Source organism: Giraffa tippelskirchi, chromosome X (genome assembly GCF_054371585.1).
Source record: "Giraffa tippelskirchi isolate mGirTip1 chromosome X, T2T-mGirTip1v1.2.pri, whole genome shotgun sequence".
Classification (NCBI taxonomy): Eukaryota; Metazoa; Chordata; class Mammalia; order Artiodactyla; family Giraffidae; genus Giraffa; species Giraffa tippelskirchi.
In genome coordinates this window covers 131,723,809-131,748,566 of record NC_137289.1, presented here as the reverse complement: position 1 = coordinate 131,748,566, position 24,758 = coordinate 131,723,809, and the positions used below count along the sequence as shown (strand labels likewise).

At 38.6% G+C, this 24,758-nt stretch overlaps 1 long non-coding RNA gene across 1 annotated transcript in view; it reads left to right on the top strand.

The window, feature by feature from the left end:
• LOC145535375 (uncharacterized) overlaps positions 1-24,758 on the top strand; it is a 354,077-nt gene that overhangs the window by 237,887 nt on the left and 91,432 nt on the right. The window lies entirely within an intron of this gene.

The window sequence follows — 24,758 nt, the reverse complement described above, 5'->3', positions numbered from 1 at the left end:
AAGAGATGGCAGTTTTCCCAGGTTTTTTCTGTGGACTCAATGGAATCACAGTCAAAATCAGAGCAGATTATTTCTTTACTTTGGAAGAATCTAACAAAATGATTCTAAAATGTTATATGGACATCAAAGAGCCAAAAAAGTACAAAAAAGGACTCATCCAAAATAGAAAGAAATAAAAATTTTCTTAATAAATGGAATTAAACTATAACATTTTTCATTGCAAATATCTTATTAATAGATATGGAAAGAAGGATATCTGGAAGGTAGAGAATATTCTTATAAAAATAAACTTATACCATGCATGCAAATTTGAGATAAAATCATTAAATTTTATCTGAATTCAACAGAAGGAATAAAAGAGGTAAAGGTGTTGGCTAAACTTGCTTCCTCAGAGGTTATGACTTCCCCCAACAACTTGATTGAGATACAGTTGACATAGAACATTATGTGAATTTAAGATGTACATGTTGATTTGATACACTTATGTATTATAAAATGATTACCACCATAGGTTATCTAGCACCTGCATGATGTCATGTAATTACCATTTTTTTAAGGTTAGAATATTTAAGATGTATGAAATTACCAAATTTCAAGTACATATATCAGTATTATTTTTTTAATATAAATTTATTTATTTTAATTGGAAGCTAATTACTTTACAATATTGTAGTGGTTTTGCGACACACTGACATGAATCCGCCACGGGTATACATGTGTTCCCCATCCTGAACCCCCTCCCACCTCCGTCCCCATCCCATCCCTCAGGGTCATCCCAGTGCACCAGCCCCGAGCACCCTGTATCATGCATCGAACCTGGACTGGCGATTTGTTTCACATATGGTAATATACATGTTTCAATGCCATTCTCCCAAATCATCCCACCCTCGCTCTCTCCCACAGAGTCCAAAAGACTGTTCTATACATCTGTATCTCTTTTGCTGTCTTACATATAGGGTTATCATTACCATCTTTATAAATTCCATATATATGCATTAGTATACTGTATTGGTGTTTTTCTTTCTGGCTTACTTCACTCTGTATAATAGGCTCCAGTTTCATCTACCTCATTAGAACTAATTCAAATGTATTCTTTTTAATGGCTGAGTAATATTCCATTGTGTATATGTACCACAGCTTTCTTATCCATTCGTCTGCTGATGGACATCTAGGTTGCTTCCATGCTGTACGTAGCCTTGATTCATGGACCTAACATTCCAGGTTCCTATGCAATATTGCTCTTTACAGCATCAGACTTTACTTCCATCACCAGTCACACCCACAACTGGGTGTTGTTTTTGCTTTGGCTCTATCTCTTCATTCTTTCTGGAGTTATTTCTCCACCGATCTCCAGTAGCATATTGGGCACCTACCAACCTGGGGAGTTCATCTTTCAGTGTCCTATCTTTTTGCCTTTTCGTACTGTTCATGGGGTTCTTTTTTTTTTTTAATTAGTTTATTTTCTATTTTTTAACTTTACAATATTGTATTTGTTTTGCCATACATTGACATGAATCTACCATGGGTGTACATGTGTTCCCCTTCCAGAACCCCCCTTCACCTTCCTCCCCATCCGTTGGTGGGAATGCAAACTAGTACAGCCACTATGGAGAACAGTGTGGAGATTCCTCAAAAAACTGGAAATAGAACTGCCATATGACCCAGCAATCCCACTGCTGGGCATACACACCGAGGAAACCAGAATTGAAAGAGACATGGGGTTCTTAAGGCAGGAATACTGAAGTGGTTTGCCATTCCCTTCTCCAGTGAACCACATTTTGTCAGAACTCTCCACCATGACCCATCCATCTTGGGTGGCCCTACACAGCATGGCTCATAGTTTCACTGAGTTATACAAGGCTGTGGTCCATGTGATTAGATTGGTTAGTTTGCTGTGATGGTGGTTTTCAGTCTGTCTGCCCTCTGATGGAGAAGAAGAGGCTTATGAAAGCTTCCTAATGGGATAGACTGACTGAGAGGGATACTGGGTCTTGTTCTGATGGGTGGGGCCATGCTCAGTAAATCTTTAATCCAGTTTTCTGTTGATGGGTGGAGCTGTGTTCCCTCCCTGCTATTTACCTGGGGCCAAACTATGGTGGAGGTAATGAAGATAATGGTGACCTCCCTCAAAAGATCCCATGCATGTACTGCTACAGTCCATGCCCCCAACCTTGCAGCAGGCCACCACCAATGCACGCATTTGCCAGAGACTCCTGGAAACCCACAGGCAAGTTTCCTGTCGGGTCACGGTTCTTTTCTCCTGGGTCCTGGTGCACAAGGTTCTGTTGTGCCCTCCAAGAGTCTATTTCCCAGTCCTATGTAAGTTCTGGCAGCTCTATAGTGGGGTTAATGGTGACCTCCTCCAAGAGGACTTATGTCATACCCACACCCAGAGCCCCTGTCCCTGTGGCAGACCACTGCCAACCCGTACCTCCACAGGAGACACTCAAACACAGTTCTGTCTCAGTCTCTGTGGGGTCCCTAGGTCCTGCTGTGCAAAGTTTGTTTGAGCCCTCTGAGCGTCTCTGGCAGGAACAGGGTTTGATTCTAAATGTGAATTTGGCTCTCCTACCATCTTGCTAGGGCTTCTCCTTTGCCCCTGGATGTGGGGTAGCTCCTCACAGCCACTCCAGAAATTGGAAGTGATCAAACAGGAGATGGCAAGAGTGAATGTTGACATTTTAGGAATCAGCAAACTAAAAAGGACTGAAATGGGTGAATTTAACTCAGATGACCATTATATCTACTAGTGTGGGCAAAAATCCCTTAGAAGAAATGGAGTAGCCATCATAGTCAACAAAAGAGTCCAAAATGCAGTACTTGGATGTGGCCTCAAAAAAGACAGAATGATCTCTGTTCATCTCCAAGGCAAACTGTTCAATATCATGGTAATCCAAGTCTATGGCCTGACCAGTAATAGACTGAAGCAGCTGAAGTTGAACGGTTCTATGAAGACCTACAAGACCTTTTAGACTAACACCCCAAAAAGATGTCCTTTTCATTATAGGGGAGTGGAATGCAAAAGTAGGAAGTCAAGAAACACCTGGAGTAACAGGTAAATTTGGCCTTAGAGTACAGAATGAAGCATGGCAAAGGCTAACACAGTTCTGCCAAGAGAACACACTGGTCATAGCAAACACCCTCTTCCAACAACACAAGAGAAGACTCTACACGTGGACATCACCAGATGGTCAACACCGAAATCAAATTGATTATATTCTTTGCAGCCAAAGATGGAGAAGCTCTATAAAGTCAGCAAAAACAAGATGGGGAGCTGACTGTGGCTCAGATCATGAACTCTTTATTGGCAAATTCAGACTTAAATTGAAGAAAGTATGGAAAACCACTAGACCATTCAGGTATGACCTAAATCAAATCCCTTATGATTATACAGTGGAAGTGAGAAATAGATTTAAGGGACTGGATCTGATAGACAGAGTGCCTGATGAACTATGGACAGAGGTTCGTGACATTGTACAGGAGACAGGGATCAAGACTATCCCATGGAAATGAAATGCAAAAAAGCAAAATGGCTGTCTGAGGAGGCCTTACAAATAGCTGTGAAAAGAAGAGAAGCAAAAAGCAAAGGAGAAAAGGAAAGATATACCCATTTGAATGCAGAGTTCCAAAGAATAGCAAGAAGAGATAAGAAAGTCTTCCTCAGTGATCAGTGCAAGAAATAGAGGAAAACAATAGAATGGGAAAGACTAGAGATCTCTTCAAGAAAATTAGAGATACCAAGGGAACATTTCATGCAAAAATGGATTCAATAAAAGACAGAAATGGTTTGGACCTAACAGAAGCAGAAGATATTAAGAAGAGGTGGCAAGAATACACATAAGAACTATACAAAAAAGATCTTCAGGACCCAGACAATCACGATGGTGTGATCACTCACCTAGAGCCAGACATCCTGGAATGTGAAGTCAAGTGGGCCTCTAGGAACCATCACTACGAACAAAGCTAGTGGAGGTGATGGAATTCCAGTTGAGCTATTTCAAATCCCAAAAGATGATGCTGTGAAAGTGCTGCACTCAATATGCCAGCAAATTTGGAAGACTCAGCAGTGGCCACAGGACTGGAAAAGGTCAGTTTTCATTCCAATCCCAAAGAAAGGCAATGCCAAAGAATGCTCAAACTACCGTACAATTATACTCATCTCACATGCTAGCAAAGTAATGCTCAAAATTCTCCAAGCCAGGGTTTAACAATACATGAACCATGAACTTCCAGATGTTCAAGCTGGTTTTAGAAAAAGTAGAGGAACCAGAGGTCAAATTGCCAACATCTGCTGGATCACCGAAGAAGCAAGGGAGTTCCAGAAAAACATCTATTTCTGCTTTATTGACAATGCCAAAGCCTTTGACTGTGTGGGTCACAATAAACTGTGGAAAATTCTTAAAGAGATGGGAATACCAGACCACCTGACGTGCCTCTTGAGAAACTTGTATGCAGGTCAGGAAGCAACAGTTAGAACTGGACATGAAACAACAGACTGGTTCCAAATAGGAAAAGGAGTACATCAAGGCTGTATGTTGTCACCCTGCTTATTTAACTTATATGCAGAGTACATCATGAGAAATGCTGGGCTGGATGAAGTACAAGCTGGAATCTAGATTGCCAGGAGAAATATCAATAACCTCAGATATGCAGATGACACCACCCTTAGGGCAGAAAGTGAAGAAGAACTAAAGAGCCTCTTGATGAAAGTGAAAGTGGAGAGTGAAAAAGTTGGCTTAAAGCTCAACATTCAGAAAACTAAGATCATGGTATCTGGTCCCATCACTTCATGGCAAATAGATGGGAAAGCAGTGGAAACAGTGGCTCACTTTATTTTTCTGGGCTCCAAAATCACTGCTGATGGTGATTGCAGCCATGAAATTAAAAGACGCTTACTCCTTGGAACGAAAGTTATGACCAACCTAGACAGGATGTTAAAAAGCAGAGACATTACTTTGCCAACAAAGGTCCGTCTAGTCAAGGCATGTATGGATGTGAGAGTTGGACTATAAAGAAAGCTGAGCACCGAAGAATTGATGCTTTTGAACTGTGGTGTTGGACAAGACTCTTGAGAGTCCCTTGGACTGCAAAGAGATCCAACAAGTCCATCCTAAAGGAAATCAGTCCTGGGTGTTCATTGGAAGGACTGATGCTGAAGCTGAAACTCCATTACTTTGGCCACCTGATGTGAAGAACAGACTCCTTGGAAAAGCATCACTGACTCAATAGATGTGATTCTGAGCAACCTCCGAGTGTTGGTGATGGACAGGGAAGCCTGGCATGCTGCAGTCCATGGTGTCACAAAGAGACAGACACGGCTGAGTGACTGAACTGAACTGAAATCATGATGGGGCTTCCCTGGTGTCTCAGCTGTAAATAATCTGTCTGCCGATGCAGGAGATACAGGTGACATGACTGAGCAACTGAACTAGTGTGGGGAAACGGAGATGTTGGTCAAAGGGGTACCAACTTCCAGTTATAAGATCAGTAAGTCTTGGGGATCTAACATACAGCAGTTCAGTCGTTCCCTGCATCAGGGTCTTTTCCAATGAGTTGGCCCTTCGCCTCAGTGGCCAAAGGATTGGAGCTTTAGCAGCAGTCCTTCCAATGAATATTCAGGACCGATATCCTTTAGGATTGACTGGTTTGATCTCCTTGCTGTCCAAGGGACTCTCAAGAGTCTTCTCCAACACCAGAGTTCAAAAGCATCAGTTCTTTGGCGCTCAGCCTTCTTTATGGTCCAACTCTCACATCCATACATGACTACTGTTAAAACCATAGCTTTGACTGTACAGACCTTTGTCAGCAAAGTAATGTCACTGCTTTTGAATACGTTGTCTATGTTTGTCATAGCTTTTCTTCCAAGGAGCAAGTGTCTTTTAATTTCATGGCTGCAGTCACAATCTGCAGTGATTTTGGAGCCCAAGCAAATAAAATCTGTCACTGTTTCCATTTGTTCCTCATCTATTTGCCATGAAGTGATGGGACCAGATGCCATGATCTTAGTTTTCTGAATGTTGAGTTGTAAGCCAGCTTTTACACTCTCCTCTTTCACCTTCATCGAGAGACTCTTTAGTTCCTTATTACTTTCTCCCATTAGGGTGGTGTCATCTGCATATCTCAGGTTGTTGATATTTTTCCTAGCAATCTTGATTCCAGTTTGAGGTTCATCCAGCCCAGAATTTTGGATGAGGTACTCTGCATATAAGCTAAATACGTAGGGTGACAATATATAGCCATGACATACTCCTGTCCCAATTTTGAACCAGTCCATTGTTCCATGTCCAGTTCTAACTGTTGCTTCTTGACTCATAAGTTTCTCAGAAGTCTGATAAGGTGGTCTGGTATTCCCATCTCTTTCAGAATTTTCCACAGTTGGTTTTGATCCACACAGTCAAAGGCTTCAGTGTAGTCAATGAAGCAAATGTTTTTCTGGAATTCTCTTGCTTTTTCTATGATCCAGTTGATATTGGCAATTTGATCTCTGGTTCCTCTGCCTTTTCTAAATCCAGCTTGTACATCTGGAAGCTCTTGGTTCATGTAATGTTGAAGCCTAGGTTGAAGGATTTGAGCATGATCTTACTAGCATTTGAGATGAGTGTAATTGTGCGGTAGTTTGAGCATTCTTTGGCATTGCCCTTCTTTTCGATTGTAATGAAAGCTGCCTTTTTCCAGTCCTGTGACCACTGCTGTGTTTTCCAAATTTGCTGGCATATTGAGTGTAGCACTTTAACAGCATCATTTCTTAGGAATTGAAATACCTCAGCAGGAAGTCTATCACCTCCACTAGCTTTATTTGTAGTAATTCTTCGTAAGGCCCACTTGACTTCACACTCCAGGATGTCTGGCTCTAGGTGAGTGACCCTACCATTGTGGTTATGTCAGTCATTAACACTTTTTTTGTTCAGTTCTTCTGTGTATTCTTGCCACCTCTTTTTAATATCTTCTACTTCTATTAGGTCCGTACCATTTCTGTCCTTTATTGTGCCCATCTTTGCATGAAATGTTCCCTTGATATCTCTAATTTTCTTGGAGCGATCTCTAGTCTTTCTCAATCTGTTGTTTTCCTCTATTTCTTTGCATTGTTCACTTAAGAAGCCTTTCTCATCTCTCCTTGCTATTCTTTGGAACTCTGCATTCAGATGGGTATATCTTTCCTTTTCTCCTTTGCCTACGCTTCTCTTTTTTTCTCAGGTATGTGTAAGGCCTCCTCAGACAACCATTTTGCCTTTTTGCCTTTCTTTTTCTTAGGGAGTTATAAGCATTATTAAAATTTTTGCCTGAGAATAGCTTTGTAATTAAACAAGTAAGATCTAAATATTTTACTATGGAATTTCTTCCTTAGATTTTAAAATTTTTTCTGATGTATTAAAATTCAACATGTAAATTCAAGGATCATATTTAATGATTATGAAATTAGTGAGAAAATAACTATATGATTGGAGTCTTATTTAATTATCATCATTCAATGCATTCACATCCTATTTACTTTGACAAAAACTCCTTCCCATTGCTTACGAACCAGGACAATTGGAGTGGATTTTATTTGCTCTTATATCATTAAGGAAAATGAATTGGCCTTTGAATTCAGGTTCTAGTTCTTTAAGTGTTAAGGTAAGCAGTAAACAGACTAAAAAGTGTAAAAATCTCAAGTGTAGTTTCTCAGGATGCAGACATTATTGGTCTTTTATGTGTATTTGAGAGTCAAAACTAACATGGAAGATAAACAAGCAGAGGATTGTAACATATGTAGTAACAGTTTTACATGCGTTGCATACAGAATTCTTTAAAATATGTTAAGTCACTGTTAGATTTTATGAAAGCCAGTTTCATATAGATGCTTTAAAAAGTCACAAAAAATTGATGAGGAAATGGATTTCAAATAGGTACTAACTGCCATGAACCTATTCTGTGGTTTCTGACCCTGTGATTGCTCTCCTTTCTGTAGTTTATATTTCCAAGAAGAATATCACATTCCCACGACCTGCATTATTCCCCTGCTCTCTGGTTTGTTTCCTTGTCTATTCTTGAATTAAAAATGATGCCACTGTCATTTAAGAAAGGACACTGCTGACTTGGAAAAGGAGTTTTATGGCTTCTGACGGTGTTGTGCTTGAGCATCTCTATGCTGCTGCTGCTAAGTCGCTTCAGTCGTGTCCGACTCTGTGCGACCCCAGAGACGGCCGCCCACTAGGCTCCTCCATCCCTGGGATTCTCCAGGCAAGAACACTGGAGTGGGTTGCCATTTCCTTCTCCAATGCATGAAAGGGAAAAGTGAAAGGGAAATCACTCAGTTGTGTCTGACTCCTAGTGAACCCATGGACTGCAGCCTACCAGGCTCCTCCGTCTATGGGATTTTCCAGGCAAGAGGACTGGAGTGGGGTGCCATTGCCTTCTCCGGAGCATCTCTATAGCTTGTTTCATATTCTGCCATATGGTTTAGTTCTTCATAATTTCCTCACCCTCAATACTAAATTATAAATTAATTTAAGGAAGATCCTGTGCTTTAAGTCATTTTCTATCACCTGCCAAAAATGGCACACTGATTTGCCTATAATAGATGTTTGAATTGGATTTTCTTGACTTGTATGGCTGTGGATGGGGCTTCCAGATGGCTCAGTGGTTAAGAATCCTACTGCTAATTCAGGAGACAAAGGTTTAATTCCTTGGTTGGGAAGATCCCCTGATGAAGGAGATGGCAATCCACTCCAGTATTTTTGCCTGGGAAATCTCATGGACAGAGAAGCCTGGTGGGCTGCAGTCCATGGGGTTGCAAAAGAGTCAGTCATGACTTAGCCAGTAAACAACAAAAACAATGGCTGTAGATGCATTCAGCTGGCTGATGTTATTGTGGAGTGATTTCCTTTCTGGCCGATCATTTTTGTTAGAATTCAAATCGGCAATACACTTGCCACAGTGTGGGGCCCAAACCTCAGGCAATCATCATTATTTGTAAAAGAGGCTGATGAACAATTTCGTGTGTGTACTTTGTAAACTTCCTCTTTCTTCCCTGCCTTATTCTGAGATGTTAAGGAGTGAAATATACAAAAACTGAAAACGATGTGGGTTTTGCATATATTTGTAATAAGAACAGGTAATGACATTTTTATATCCACAAATTGGATAATTAATTTCCAAGTTAGGCACAGTCTATTGCTTTTTTCCTTCTGTTCTTTCCCTCTTTCTCTTTTTCCTTCCTCCTTTCTTTCTCCTGCCCCCTCCTTTTTCTTTCCACACCTTAGAATAGACCCTAAAGGGATAGGCAGATAAACTAATATGAATCATATATTTGAAAACTGAGAAATTTTCTGTGCAAGTCATCAATAGGAACATGTGATGTGTACTGAGTTGGGAGGGAGTGGTTTCTGAACATGATTACTAAAGGCCTGACTTAGATGATGTTCAGCCAATACTGGAAGGATGAAAAGGGCCTGGAGGCTTGTGCAGGCAGGATCATCTAGGTGAAGGGAATAGCATGTACAAAATATATAGTAGGGAAGAATCAGTTTTGAAACTGAAAGGAGACCAAATATTTCTCTTCAGGTTTTATTTACATATATTCAATTGCTTAATGACAATTCCTCTTGGTTCAAAAGGAAAGTGAACCATAATTTCTCGACCATCTACTATGTGCCAGGCTCTTTTTCTGATGTGTTGCATTTCTAAATGAATATCTTATGAAGCCCTCATATTCTGGAGGCTTATCAGCAAACTCATCACCTTCCCATTTTTACATGCTTTTGAAATTTCTTATATTGGTGAGCAACAGCTACCATCCACTCAGTTATCCAAGTTCCAATCGTAAAATTTCTTGTAGATCTTCATCTCCCATACCCAGTTTGTCTGCATATTTATTCACTCTGCTCCACAATAAATTCTTGACATATCGATCTCCATCCCTTCTGCTACCATTCTCAGCAGATCCTACCCACAGTATTGAATGTCCTCTTCACTGTTCTCTCCTCCTTAATTTTACCCTTTTTCAATCCATCCTCCAGCATCTCTCAAGAATGGCCTTTTGAGAACAAATACGACATCAGCTCTTTGCTCAAAATATGTCATTGGCTTCTCATCACCTTTAGAGGAAAAAAAAATTTCCTTGGCATGACATACTGGTCTCTTCATCCTCTGGCCTTCACCTACCTTATCAACCAAATTTTCTATAACTGCTCTTTCATATCCTCTCACAGACCTCTTGCCCAAGAGCATTCTTACACCTTCATGTCATTTACACCATTATTCTTTCCACCTAGGATGTCATTCTTACATTAGTGTCTCTAATATAAAGGCCTATCTAAGTCCTTAAAGTCTCGGCCCAAGGTTATCTTCCTTGTGATGAGTTCCTTGTTCTTTTTCTAGGCATTTCTGAACATCTTCCTCCTCTCTTCCCTCTACATATTATAATTACACTGATTATTATTCTACTGTAATGGTTTACAGGTCTGTATCCCTACCACCCTATAGACCCCTTGTTTGCAGGGTCTGTCTTTTTATCTTCATCTTCTCAGCCTTTGTGTCATACCTGAAGTACAGTAAATGCCTTATAAATATTCATGGAATAACAGTCTGACCTTCTGATCCGACAAAATACCTCTCAGTCTTCTCAGCAGCTCCCCTCTATTTTGCTAATGATAATCTGAGGCTTAGATGTCTTCAATTATTAGTAACTTGTAGACTTAGCATTTAGTATCAGGATTGTTTGCTGGCAGGGTAATGACATCCTCCTTATCGGGGGCTGTTCCTTTATTGGTTGACTACACTTAACTAACAGATCCATGAAGACATTCTTTAGCTTAGCTTCAGGAGTTCCTGAACGTCACTTGACCAAATCTGTCAGGCAGATCAGGATGGAAGCATATGGAGTCAATAAGCAAGTTCCCGCTCATGTCTTCAGTCCTTTCCACCTAGTCTTAGTTCTGCCAGATTCTCACTCCTCCTGGATCCCAGGAGGCCACTGCAGGGAGGAAAACATCTTTTTAACTACTCGTCTCCCCTGCTCTTGCCCTTATTTATGAACAAGCAAAGCTATGGTGAAGTGGAGGCTGACAATAGAGACTCTGAATAAATAATTGTTCAAAATGTTACGGTGATATTTGAACCAAGTTTACAACATAGTGCTTTCCCACCATTATATTTCAGGTTTTCTGTGGTTATCACCTCAGTAGAAAGAGAAGAATTTTTAAAGATTTATTTATTTATTTTTGGCTGTGCTGAGTCTTTGTTGCTGCATGCAGGCTTTCTCCATTTGCGGTGAGTGGGGGCTACTCTCTAGTTGTGGTGCATGGGCTTCTTATTGTGGTGGCTTCTCTTGTTGCTGAGCATGGGCTCTAGGGCATGCAGGCTTCAGTAGTTGTGGTGTGTGGGCTCAGTAGTTGTGGTTCACGGGCTCCAGAGCACTGACTTAGTAGTTGTGGTGCATGGGCTTAGTTGTCCAGTGGCATGTGGGATCCTCCCAGACCAGGGATCGAACCTTTGTCCCCTGCATTGGCAGGCAGATTCTTTACCACTGAGCCACTAGGGAAGCCCTGAGGAATTTCTTAACACAAGTAATAATACATCTATCTTATCTGAAGGAAATACTGAAGTCCTTAACTGGTCTTCAACCAGTGTCATTAAGGAATGTACAATCTTGTCAAATATCCACCAGCTAAGAAAGTCCTCACTTTGCTTACTGAGAGGTGAGAATTAACTGCTAATTAATTCAAAAGTCCTCTATTCTCAGAGATCTGAGAGCCTATCAATGACACAGCTATAATATTGGAAGCAGAGGGATCCTTGAAAGAACTTATATGGCTATTGGCTATAAAACAGGACAACTACATGAAATCTGTCTAGTAAAGCTGCTACATGGGCGGTATTAACATTCACTGATTCCCTGTTCTTCTCTAAACATCCAGAGGGGTGTGTGTGTGTGTGTGTGTGTGTGTGTGTGTGTGTGTGTGTGTGTGTTTACAGCTTTCTTGTTGATATGATACATCTGTCCATCCCACTATCATACAGCATCCGTCAGATTAATGTTTTGAGGTTGCTTGAAATATAAGAAGTGAATAAAGTTGACTAGTATTAAATACAAAAGAGGCAAATAGAATTTAAGTAAAACAAAATCTGGTTGTGCCAAAATGTGAGAGTTGGCAGTAAAACACACGAGCGTGTGTGTGTGTGCTCAAACACACACATGCGCACACACACATTTAAGGGTACATAGTAAGCTGTAGAAGGCTTGAAGGGAAATGGACTTAATTTATTTTATTTTACTAGAGCCACTGAAATAACAGGGATTTCTAACAGTTTTAAATTCTCTCCCAAATCCTGACCTGAAACTTATTTTGTGATCCCAGGCAGGAAAATACCTCTTACTTCTGTGTATCATGATACCAACAGATTTAATAAACAGGATCTGTGTTGGAACTGGAACTTTCAGATAACACTTACTTCAAAAATAGTATTTTCAAACTTTAAAAAAAGTTGCTATACGTGAACAAATTTTAGCCAATGTAGACATTAATAAACCTAACTATTAGGATTCAGGAAATAACAGAAGGACTAGCTATGGTCTTAAAATCCCTATGGGAAAAGGACTCCATAAAGACATCTAAACTTTCTAAACCTAGAAAGTCCATAGCAGTATCAGCTGAGGGTTGCTTCAGTCTCTGTTTCAATAGTTTAAATGTAATTCCTACATGAATATTTCACTAGACTTAATGAATTGAAGCATCATGTTACTGGTTTAAATCAACAAATACTCATTGAACAATCACAGTGCTTAACTGTCTGGAAAGTGTAACCCTTCAGTGTTCTGTAAATCATTTTGTGCATGTATACTCAGTCGCTTAGTCATATCCAACTCTTTGCAACCCCATGGACTGTAACCCACAAGACTCCTCTGTCCATGGGGTTTTCCAGGCCAAGAATACTGGAGCAGGTTGCAATTCCCTTCTCCAGGGGATCTTCCCAACCCAGGGATCGAACCCGTGTCTCCTGCATTGGCAGGCAGGTTCTTTACCACTGAGCCACCATTGCTATTAGATAAAATAGTGGTTCTCAATTAAAATCTCTTAGGTAACTTTTTAAAACTTTCAATGCCCAGACCATATGTAATGTAATACAAATTCCTGGGGCTGAAACCCAGGCATCAGTGGTTCCTTGAAGTCCTTGGGTAATTCCTATGTGCATCCAAGCGTTGACAACCGCTTCTCTTTCCTTTATCATTTCTGCATGTAGTAATCTGACACCTCACTTTGGAATTTAACATTTACTGGGCATTGGTGGCTTGATTTACACTTTAATTTTAACACGTTGTTATATAAGGGATCTAAATTGGGTTTTATTTTTCTTCTCTAATCTTGACTCTGAAATAAGGGGAATAAAACATAGGAGGAAAAAAACCTTATTCTGAAAGTTTACAGGCTGAATCTAAAATATGTACTAGATTGAGTTTAACTGTTATTCATTTGAAGTCTGAATTTTCTGCCCTGGACTCTGAAGAAAAAATGAAGAATGAAAATAGTATTGGAGGCAAAATTGGAATGAGAAGCCATAGTTTATACAGTTTGACATTATACTGCAGAAAAATAAACTAATGCATTTATTTATCTCATCCATTTATCAGTATGTGATAGAGGGATGAATCAGAAAAAACTATGAAAAAAGGAAGTGGAAATATAGCTAGACTTAATGGAATTGAAATAGGAGGCTTAAAAACCTCAGAAAGAAATGTTTACACTCAAAGTGCAGTGCTTTCCTCATCAATTTATGATCGCATGTTCCTAGCTTGCACTTAATGTAAAGAATGGGTGCAAATTCATGTCATAACCATTATGTTTTCAGAACTTAGAAAATAGAACGATCTAGGGGTTACCTACTACTCTGATGGAGCATTGGTTTCTTTCAGTCTTCATCAATGAATCTAGCTTTGCTAGTGTCCTTTTTAAAAGTTTAAACCTTGGAATATCTAAGTCAATTTTAGGGTGAATCCTACCAATTGTTTATATCTTCATGGTAAAATGACTGAGGAGCAGAATTTTTTCCCTTATGTCTATGAATAATTTATTATTATTCAAGATGACTCATATAAAATAAGATTGAATTCCTTATTGTGTTCAGTTGGCCTGATTAATCCTCTGCATGAGGAAAAATGAAATATGTGAGTCAGAATCTGGGTTAGAAACTTTAGTTTTTTTTCTTTGACATTTAGCATGTGAACTAAGTATATGTCATGTTTAGCACTGCCCTAGAACATGGAAGTCATGTTTTTACAATTCATATCATCTCCCCATCAGAATCATAACTATCCTAATATTAACAAAGAATGTCTTTCCCACAAAATAGTATTTTATTTTAAATAGTTAAAGAAGTCTGTGTGTTTGGAGAAAGGGTTTATACAATTCTGAAATTATCAGCAATAGAATCCACACACACACACATACTTGAAATGATACTGTGTGAACAATTTGGGTCAAGTTGACATCTGTATTTCAGTCATTTTGATCATTATTCTTCTTCACATGTGAGATACAAGAGAGATACATGTGAAAAATATTTTGACTCAATCCTTTCAATAAGTTGATTTCTCGTTAAAATGTATCTGTTACTATAAAGTCAATAAACTATGAAAATTGACCACCCGGCCCTTGCCGACCTGGTCTCTGCCCTTGTCCCTGGGAGACTGACGGACATGCCTACAATTCTAGCTCTCATTTACTCTTCGCCAATCTTAGTTTGATTTGCAAAGCTCCACAAACCATTCTGCCTCAGGCTTTGGCAAATGTTCCCCATGGGAAACATTCTTCTCCACCTCTAGTCTCTTTTCTCACTTTTAAGAAACAAATAGGAGGAAGTCACTTCTTTGGAAAAGCATCCTTTGATCCCTAGAGTGGGTTTCTTTCCATTGTGTATGCTCTCCCTGCTGCCAGCACTTCTCCATAGCACTCGTCCAAGTGAAAGTATTCATGTGCTTACTTAACATCTTCTCCCACCTAGATTGAAGGTTCCATGAGGGAAGGGCTGTGCTACACAGGACATTTATAAATAACAATATTATTGTTCTCTAACTGGTTTCAACTCCCCCTGCCCTAAATGAGGGATCTATGGAGATAAGGCCCTGATCTTTGTTATTCACTCCTCTATTCTTAGCCCCTTGATATAGCATCTGGCTTATGGTATTTATTCAATAAATGATGGTTGAATGAATGAGTGAATATATGACTGAAACTCATTAACCTTTAATATGCAGAAGGATTGTCTCTTTTATCTGTTTTGTCAAGTTTTAAAACTTTCATATAGCAAGTTTTTAAAAAAAATTTCTAGTTGTTTGGATATTTGCATATTAGGTATATTGAAGAGACACTTGCAATTCATGTCAACTTTCAATCTATGACTATCTTCTGTAAAACTGAGACTGTATAACATAATTTATAAGCAGGAATGCTTCATTAATTATGAATTGTGATTGTAACAGCAGCTCAGTAGAAAGATACGGTTGTAAATTTGTCTGTTCAATAATTAGTAGAAATATAAAGTCAGGATTTGAGAGCTGGAACATCCATCAGTTGAATTTAGCACAACCAAGAGATGTTAAAATAAATACTTGCAAATGGTAAGTGATTTACCCAAGGTTATAAAGGTAAGTTACTAGTAGAAGAAAATTTGAAGTCCAGTTCTTCACTTCTTTTTATATTGGACAATACTGGGTTGTCATGCCCTTCTCCAGGGGATCTTCCTAACCCAGGGATTGAACCCGAGTCTCCTGCATTGGCACGCAGATTCTTTACCACTGAGCCACCGGGGAAGCAATAACCATGCTCAGTAGGGGCCAAAATCATAACGTTTGAGGAGGTTTGAGGAAATACTAAGATAAATCAAAAATTAGTACAAGGGGGTTGGAATCAAATACCTCAAAATCTCTTGGACATGGATTGTAGCATAATACATTCTAACACATTTGCCTCTGATTTTCTTCCTACTGAGAAAAGGGAACTTATGCAGATAGCACATAAACTATAGTGTTGAGAGGGACAAATAAAATCTCGAACAGGATTTGGATGGGCACAGGGTCAGACAATCTGAAGATGTCCAAGATCACTAACCTTAAAGGAAATCTAAGTTATTGGGAGAATGCCATAATCTCTCAAACACTGAAACACAGTTCTGAGAGAACTATTGATTCTTGGCTTTCAGGCGATGCATTTGTTTAAGACTAAATGTGCAGGCTACACCACAGAACACCAAATCACCTTGGAGCTGCTGCCTCGGCACTGGCCCGACAGCTAATAGAGACAGGCTTGCATTTTCTCCTGAAGTCTTCTATCTTCCTTTAGTGTCACTGAATGAGGGCCGCTGGAGTGTCAGAGAAAATATTTATTGCTCTTCCATATGTCACCGCTCTCCTGCCAGTGACATGTGTACTCATCAGTCAAACGGAAACTACCCACCATGTTTGATTTACTGCAGTTGAAGGAGATCTGTTTGTGGGTTCCTATAACATACACCATTTTGCTAGAGATTAATGCTCTGATTTGCATGCAGCTCATGGGCGTTACATCATTAGTTTTCATGATATATCAGAACTAAGTGTAAGAAATGCAACTTTTTTTTCTCTGTGGGGTCCTGCTCTTTTCCCTTCCCCACCCTCACCTTTTCATTAACTTCCCTCTTGTTGTTCAGTAAAGCATTATTTACTTTGTGTTTTCTCGGGACCTGGTGGAAGATTAAATGATTAAGTTTTAGTGATATGGAAACCATGAATAAAGTCCCTCTTGAGAAGATGGAAAATGACTTGAATAGCAACAAACTTCTAATCTTGCCAATGGACTTGAAGCAAACATATGCTGATGAACCTGCAGAAAAAGAAAATTGACTTTTCTTACTGACATCTCTGTTCCATTTATATTCTGCGAGACATGTGGAGTAGGAAGGTTTTCACAGCTCTCAGAGTTGCTCAGTTCGAAGAAAGTTTTCTAATATACTGTAATTCTACTGCATAGATCTCAAAATCTGTACTAAGTGACATTTCTGTGCTCTGAGCAAAGAAAGTTCTATAGGTGCATAATTGAATCTACTTTGATAGCCACACCTGATGGCCACATTGCTCTGTGGAATGATGGTAAGATGAATGACTAAGAACAGCTCCTTGCATTTAGGTGCAGCTTTAGAAATGGGAAAAAAGCCATTGAGCTATTTCTTCCATATCCCCACATCTTCAAGAAAGCCCCCAAAGCATATCAAAATCTGTTAGTGCTCCTCCAAAGAGAATATTTCTCTAAGTAAAATAAGAAATAATTTTGTTGTAATATACAAAAGGGGACTCTTGAATTTTTCAAAATATAGCTAATATAAAGATGTCACAGAGTTTACAGTTAGGCGAGGCAATGATGAGGATCTTGAACTTGTATCTATAGCAGATACTGTAAGTACTTAGACATGAGAGGGGATATCCATGATCAGAATGTCTCCAGTGGTCTAACAATATTTCACTGCCTGACTTCACACAGATATATGTTGAACTTAACGACTGACACCGGAACTAAGCGCCACCATCATATGTCCAGTGAACCATGTACTGAACCAGCTGCCTGTTAGGGCTCCACAAATGTTATTCTTGTTGACATAGGTCTTTACCTGAATTTTTTACTCTTTGCATGTGCCACCTATGGAAGCTTAAGTAACCTTGCTTGAAATCTCTAGTAACGGATTAGGTCCTAGGGTGTTGTGTGTGATTCTAGAAGTTCTCTGAGTCATCTTCCGTATATTCTGTTTTGCCTTAGGCCATCAGGGATTGGCTTACAACCAGTATATTGTTTGGACAATAGGCAGTGTAGTAGTGTTTAAGTGCTTATTATCTTGATTAGGACATACACAGAGTTCAAATTCCAGCTTTATGGTTATTATTTGGGTGATTTTGGATAAAGTATCCAATCTTTCTAATCCTCTGTTTCTTGTAAGATTTGGTTGATAAAATATGTGAAACAGCAAAGTCTCTGGCAGCTAGAAATTGCTAATAAACAGTAGCTATTGTTACTGTTATTAATAATATTTAGCTCTCTAGAAATTTCCCAGTGGCAGACCATAACTGCTGTTTGAGCCCCCTCTGAACTATTTGAATGCAAATGGGAAGTGAGAGACTTGAGGGCAAGATGGAGAGACTATTTACTTGGTGAATCAGAGTGTAGGTACTTTTTCAAATTTGTTGGGAGCAATCCATATAGGCCAGAAAGGAAGCTTAGAGAACATCTACTAGGAAGCCTGAGGTACAGACTAGAATATTGGGTGTGTGAAATTTCACTACTGTGTGCTGGAAATGGAGATACGTTAATCAAAATGACCTGAGCCAGCCACCGTCTTGCTGGGAGACCTACCACCACTATTGCAAGGAGTTTGGGGTAGAATGTATGTAGCTGGGTGTGTCTTGAGGGTGGGCACTGTATCATTCTGCTTTTTGGTCTTCTCTGATATTAATTCTACCAATAGTTCATTAAGAATAACGTAGCTAATGCCACTTGAACAGTGCTCTAAGTGAGAAATTCACTCCCTCTCAAATTTTTCCATTTATGACAATGTATATATATAAAACAAAGAAGAAAGATGATATTGATAAAATTTTTCCCACAATTTTCTACTGAAAAAGTGAATAATTTTGTATTAGCTCAGTTATTTATTCTTGAGAGTGTGCAATAGCTTTTTTTTTTAAAAGCTTTCTATGTATATTACCTTTTCAATCATAATAATTATGGAATCATTGAATACATATTTCATTTATAGTGGCGACACTTCAGAGTTTCATGTGTGATCCTATTTATTCTGTTTTACTTGCTTATTCTCTCATTATACTTTCTTCACAGCTGTGAAACAAATATTTGTACAATGGTGATAGTTTGTCACCCTCTTACAGATACTTTACCAAGAAACAAACAACAAATGCCCCTGGAAATATCATAGAGAAGCATAGCAAGCATTTTAATATAAGCAGCAGGAATTCCTTTGGACTACACAATCCTTTTCATAAGAACGTCCATTGAATAATTTAAATATATATGGAAACTAACCTTCAGCCTAAAACTTAGGTGATCAAGATTGCAATCTTAAAGTAAGTTTTATGTTTCATGTCCACTTTCTAAGCTACATACACAAAATCACACAGTCATACCCACAGCTGGGGCTTATATTCTAATTTCCCCCTCTTTTCTCTGCTGCTTTTGAGAGATTATCCTCTTCTATTTTGGAGAGATTAAACTATTAATGTTAAATAGGCGTCTTAGAAATAGACTACCTCACTAATCATGATTAAAATCTTTAACCATTCCAACTCTGAAGGCTTTATTTAGTTTGATCTCTTTTTCTGTTTGGCTAGCTTTCACGTTAAGAGTTTCTCATGATTCCAAGGGTATGTTTAATGCTCTTGTGAACCAATGAATTCAATTCTCCTGTAGCTTCTGACTACATTTAGGTATTCCCTTCAGAACAGCATGCTGTGGTCCCTGGGCGGATCGTGTACCAGAGAGATGGACTGGGTTCCATTACCTGTGTAAATGTTCCTCACCATTTGAGTAACTCAGAGGAAAATGTAGCACCACGACTGCTAGGGGTTTGGGTGGAATGTACAGTGGCACTTGGGTGTGTATGTCTTGAGATTAGTTTCATGCGTGTCCTAGCAGTGGTGACAATGCCATTTTTCATTTTACATGGTTTAAACCTAAACCCATATGAAGTACAGCTATTTATCCAGTGCTGCCTTGATGAAGGAAAGGAAGTTCCTTACTTCATGAGCCACCTCTCTTTTGGATTCTATTCTGAACAAATTGGCTCTCTTAAACCATTAAGAAGTTCTTGTTGAAAAAAATAAAAATGAAGTAAAATGAATTTTCCACCTATGACTTATGACTTAGGCTTATAAGATTTAAAATATTTTAACAAACTTCCAGTTATAAAATAAACAGAGATGTGTTGTATACCATGATGATTATAGTTAATAATACTGTATCGTATATTTGAAAATAGCTGAGAGAAATAGACCTTAAATTTTCTCATAATGTAACTGTATGGTGACAGATGTTAATTAGACTTAGTGTAGTGATCATTTTGCAATATATAGATAAATCGAATCATTATATTGTGTACCTGAAACCAATAAAATATTATATTAGTCAATTATACCTCAATAAAAAAGGCAAGATAAGCATATAAAAATATTGTAAATATTTTCCAGTTAGTCTTTCTTGATTCTTGGTAGAACTGCTTTCAGATCAGTTTAGGTAAATGGATATCCCTGATTTCAATACTATCTTCATGGAAGGGTTTGTTTTTCCAAGGGTCTCACCATGACTCTCTGGGGAATTGAATTTTACACATATCCCTCAAGTCTCCTTCTCATTATTCTTTGTCTATTAATACTATAGGATTCCAACATGTAATTTTAGGCTCTTTTTGATTTCTTATTTCCCTAATTTCAAACTTGTTTTGACACTCAGCCAGGTCTTAATTCTTTCTTTGTTTCCAGAATCCAGATCATGTTAATAGATTCAGTGTTTGTCAGGCCTGTTCCTTGGCCACTTACCTCCCTTATTCTAGCCTCACAAAAGTGAGAATTTACCGTTTCAATAGTAAGTGAAGTGGAAGTCGCTCAGTTGTGTCCGACTCTTTGTGACCCCATGGACTACACAGTCCATGGAATTCTCCAGGCCAGAATACTGGAGTGGGTAGCCTTTCTCTTCTCCAGGAGATCTTCCTAACCCAGGGATCGAACCCAGGTCTCCCTCACTGCAGGCGGATTCTTTACCATCTGAGCTATCAGGGAAGCCCCCAGTGTAAAGATTGTGGTAAAAATTGGATTTGCTGTGAATCTGGCTTGCTGTAAATCTATACAAAGTTTTCTGTGTAGTGCCTTTTGTAATAAAGTTACTGTCTTTTTCAGTGCCATCCATTCATTGACTCATCTACCCATCAAAAAGAAAAGATCTTCTTATAATCATTTTATTTACTCTGTAAATAATAGCCAAGATGCACATACATATATACACGTGCAAGCATATCATCTAACAGCTTATATAGTATGAACCTGGGATGAATAACTCTTCCTGGTTGTTCTGTACACTCTGACATTAAGTGTGCTTTAAATTGATGTTTATTGATAATACTCTTAAAAATTGAAAAATGAAAAAGGTTTTTGTCATGAAAGATGGTGCATTATCTTCCTATATTGAAAGCATTGACTTCTCGGTTGGAAGTCAGTGACACTTGGACCAGTTTTTTAACAGATTGTAGGATTAAATCTTACAAGTAGATTTATTTCTCTGTGGATAAAACAAATAAGAATGTGCTATTCAGTCTCTCACTTTTCAATTTTATGGGCCTGCTAGGCAATTATTAATGGATTAGGAAAAAGGCAAGCTAAATAAAATAAATTCTTCAATTGTTACCAGTACTGTAATTGATATCGAGTATATTCAAAGGTATCCAGTATTGGGAAAATAAGTTTGAAGTGCTAAAGGAGACAGGATGATACAAGTAAAGTAAATCTTTTTTCAAATGCAAAGGAAAGTTAAAGGGCTAAAAGATAAAAAGGAATCAAAACTGAGAAGAACAGGACCAACAACAGGACCAGATCAAATTTCTAAATTATATTACTACAGGTGAATTGATCTATTTCACATGGGATGTGAAAGTGCTCAATATGCACACAGGGCTGGGAAATGTGGCTGCCTGCACCAGAGAGACTGGAAAACCTTGTGACTTATGGGGAATTAGGTAGAAAATACAGAGAAGTCTTATCTTAATAAAGAGGGATAATAAAACCTAGCTGGAGCTCTGCTCTGGTCCTGCCAAACACGTCTTAAAAAGAAAATCTGAAAAAAATCAACTATTCCAAGAACTTAGTGGCATCCTATAGCAAAGATGAAAACTATTATAGGTATAGAAGAATATCCAGCACCCAAAAAGGTAAAACTCGAAATATCTATAATACAATCAAAATTTACCAAGCATGCAAAACAGTAAGAAAATAAGACCCATGATGAGGAGATAAATCAAAACTGACCCTGAATTGACACAGATATCTGCCCTATTAGTATGCACATATATGTGATTGGTAGATGTCCTTTTAGATGACATTCTATGCCTTTCAATCAGTCAGTTCAGTCACTCAGTCATGTCCAACTTTTTGTGACCCCATGGACTGCAGCACACCAGGCTTCTCTGTCCATCACCAACTCCCAGAGCTTGCTCAAATTCATGTCCATCGAATCAGTGATGCCATCCAACCATCTCATCCTCTGTCATCCCCTTCTCCTCCTGCCTTCAATCTTTCCCAGCATCAGGGTCTTTTCCAAGGAGTCCGTTCTTCGCATCAGGTGGGCAAAGTATTGGAGTTTCAGCTTCAGTATCAGTCCTTCTAAAGAATATTCAGGACTGATTTCCTTTAGGATGGACTGGTTGGATCTCCTTGCAGTCCAAGGGACTCTCAAGAGTCTTCTCCAACACCACAGTTCAAAAGGATCAATTCTTCGGTGCTCAGCTTTCTTTATATTCCAACTCTCACATCCATACATGACTACTGGAAAAACCATAGCTTTGACTAGATGCACCTTTGTCAGCAAAGTAATGTCTCTGCTTTTTAATATGCTATCTAGGTTTGTCATAGCTTTTCTTCCAAGGAGCAAGTGTTTTTTTAAATTTCATAGCTGCAATCACCATCTGCAGTGATTTTGGAGCCCCCCAAAATATGTCTGTCACTGTTTCCACTGTTTCCCCATCTATTTGCCATGAAGTGATGGGACCAGATGTCATGATCTTAGTTTTTTGAATGTTGAGTTTCAAGACAACTTTTTCACTCTCCTCTTTTACTTTCATCACAAGGTTCTTTAGTTCTTCTTCACTTTCTGCCATAAGGGTGGTGTCATCTGCATGTCTGAAGTTATTGATATTTCTCCTGGCAATCTTGATTCTAATCTTGGTTCTATGCCTTTACCAACATATAAATGTGCCAACAGTAACTGAATATACTGAGTCTTTGTAATCTGAGGGCTGATCATCAAAGGCTCCTCTTTAGGTATTCTATAGAAAAACAAAATTCATTGCAATATTAAAATATCTGCTAATGAATAAAGAATTACTCATATATGGCCTTCACTATGTTGAAGTATATTCTTTCTATATAAATTTGTTGAGAGATTTTATCATGAGTAGGTGTTGAGTTTTGTCAAATGCTTTTTCTGCATTAGATGATCATATGATTTTTATCTCTCATTCTATTAATGTGGTAGAGCACATATACTTATGTGCATATATTGCACCATCCTTGCATCCCAGAGATGACTCCTACTTGATCATGATGTACAATCTTTAAAATGTACTGTTGAATTAGATATGCTAGTAGTTTGTTGACGATCTTTGCATCTACGTACACCAGGGATATTGGCTTGTCAGGTTTTTCTTGATGTTGTTGCTTGTGATGTTTTCCTGTAGTGTTCTTATGTGGCTTTGGTATCAGGGTACAATACATTAGGGAGTATTCCCTCTTCTTCAGTTTTTTTTTTTTTTTTGAAGAGTTTGAGAAGGATAGACAGTTCTAATAATTTAGCAATATATACATCTATCAAATTGTTATGTTTTATATCTTCAACTTGCTTAGTGCTATATGCCAGTTATATCTCAAAACTGGTGAAAAGAGAGTTATGCCATTGTCTCTTACCCCCCAAATCCTTCTCTGCTTAACACTAGTGTCTGTTAGGTTAGTCTTCCCCTCACTGGCATAAACTTCAAAAGATATACTGAAATCACAACTCAAAACAACTGCAAAAGCTCTTTAGAAATGAATGACTTGAATAATTAAGGATTAATAGAGTATATTGAAAATAAGGATAAAGCTCTCAAATATTTCAATATATTATGAGGAGACAAGGGGCAGTTTTGAACCTTCCACATATACTATGATTTTAATTTAATTTTGCCAATCTCTGCTATTTTTTTGTGTGTCGTGGTATACTTTCTATATTTTCTCCTTTCTCTCTTTTTGGATTTTTGTTGGATTTACTGAATTTGTTTGTTTCTTTCCTTCTCCTAGGTTTTTAATTTTTTTCTATTATTTATTTAATTTAATTGGAGGCTAATTACTTTACAATATTGTAGTGGCTTTGCCATACATTGACATGAATCTGCCATGGGTGTACATGTATTCCCCATCCTGAAGCTCCCTCCCACCTCCCTCCCCATCCCATCCCTCTGGGTCATCCCAGTGCACCAGCCCCAAGCACCCTGTATCATGCATCAAATCTGGACTGGCGATTTGTTTCACATATGATAATATACAGGTTTCAATGCCATTCTCCCAAACCATCCCACCCTCGCCCTCTCCCAGAGTCCAAAAGACTGTTCTATACATCTGTGTCTCTCTTGCTCTCTCACATATAGGTTCATCGTTACCATCTTTCTAAATTCCATATATATGTGTTAGTATACTGTATTGGTGTTTTTCTTTCTGGTTTACTTCACTCTGTATAATAGGCTCCAGTTTCATCCACCTCATTAGAACTGATTCAAATGTATTCTTTTTAATGGCTGAGTAATATTCCATTGTGTATATGTACCACAGCTTCCTTATCCATTCATCTGCTGATGGACATCTAGGTTGCTTCCATATCCTGGCTATTGTAAACAGTGCTACGATGAACATTGGGGTACACGTGTCTCTTTCAATTCTGGTTTCCTCGGTGTGTATGCCCAGCAGTGGGATTGCTGGGTCATATGGCAGTTCTATTTCCAGTTTTTTG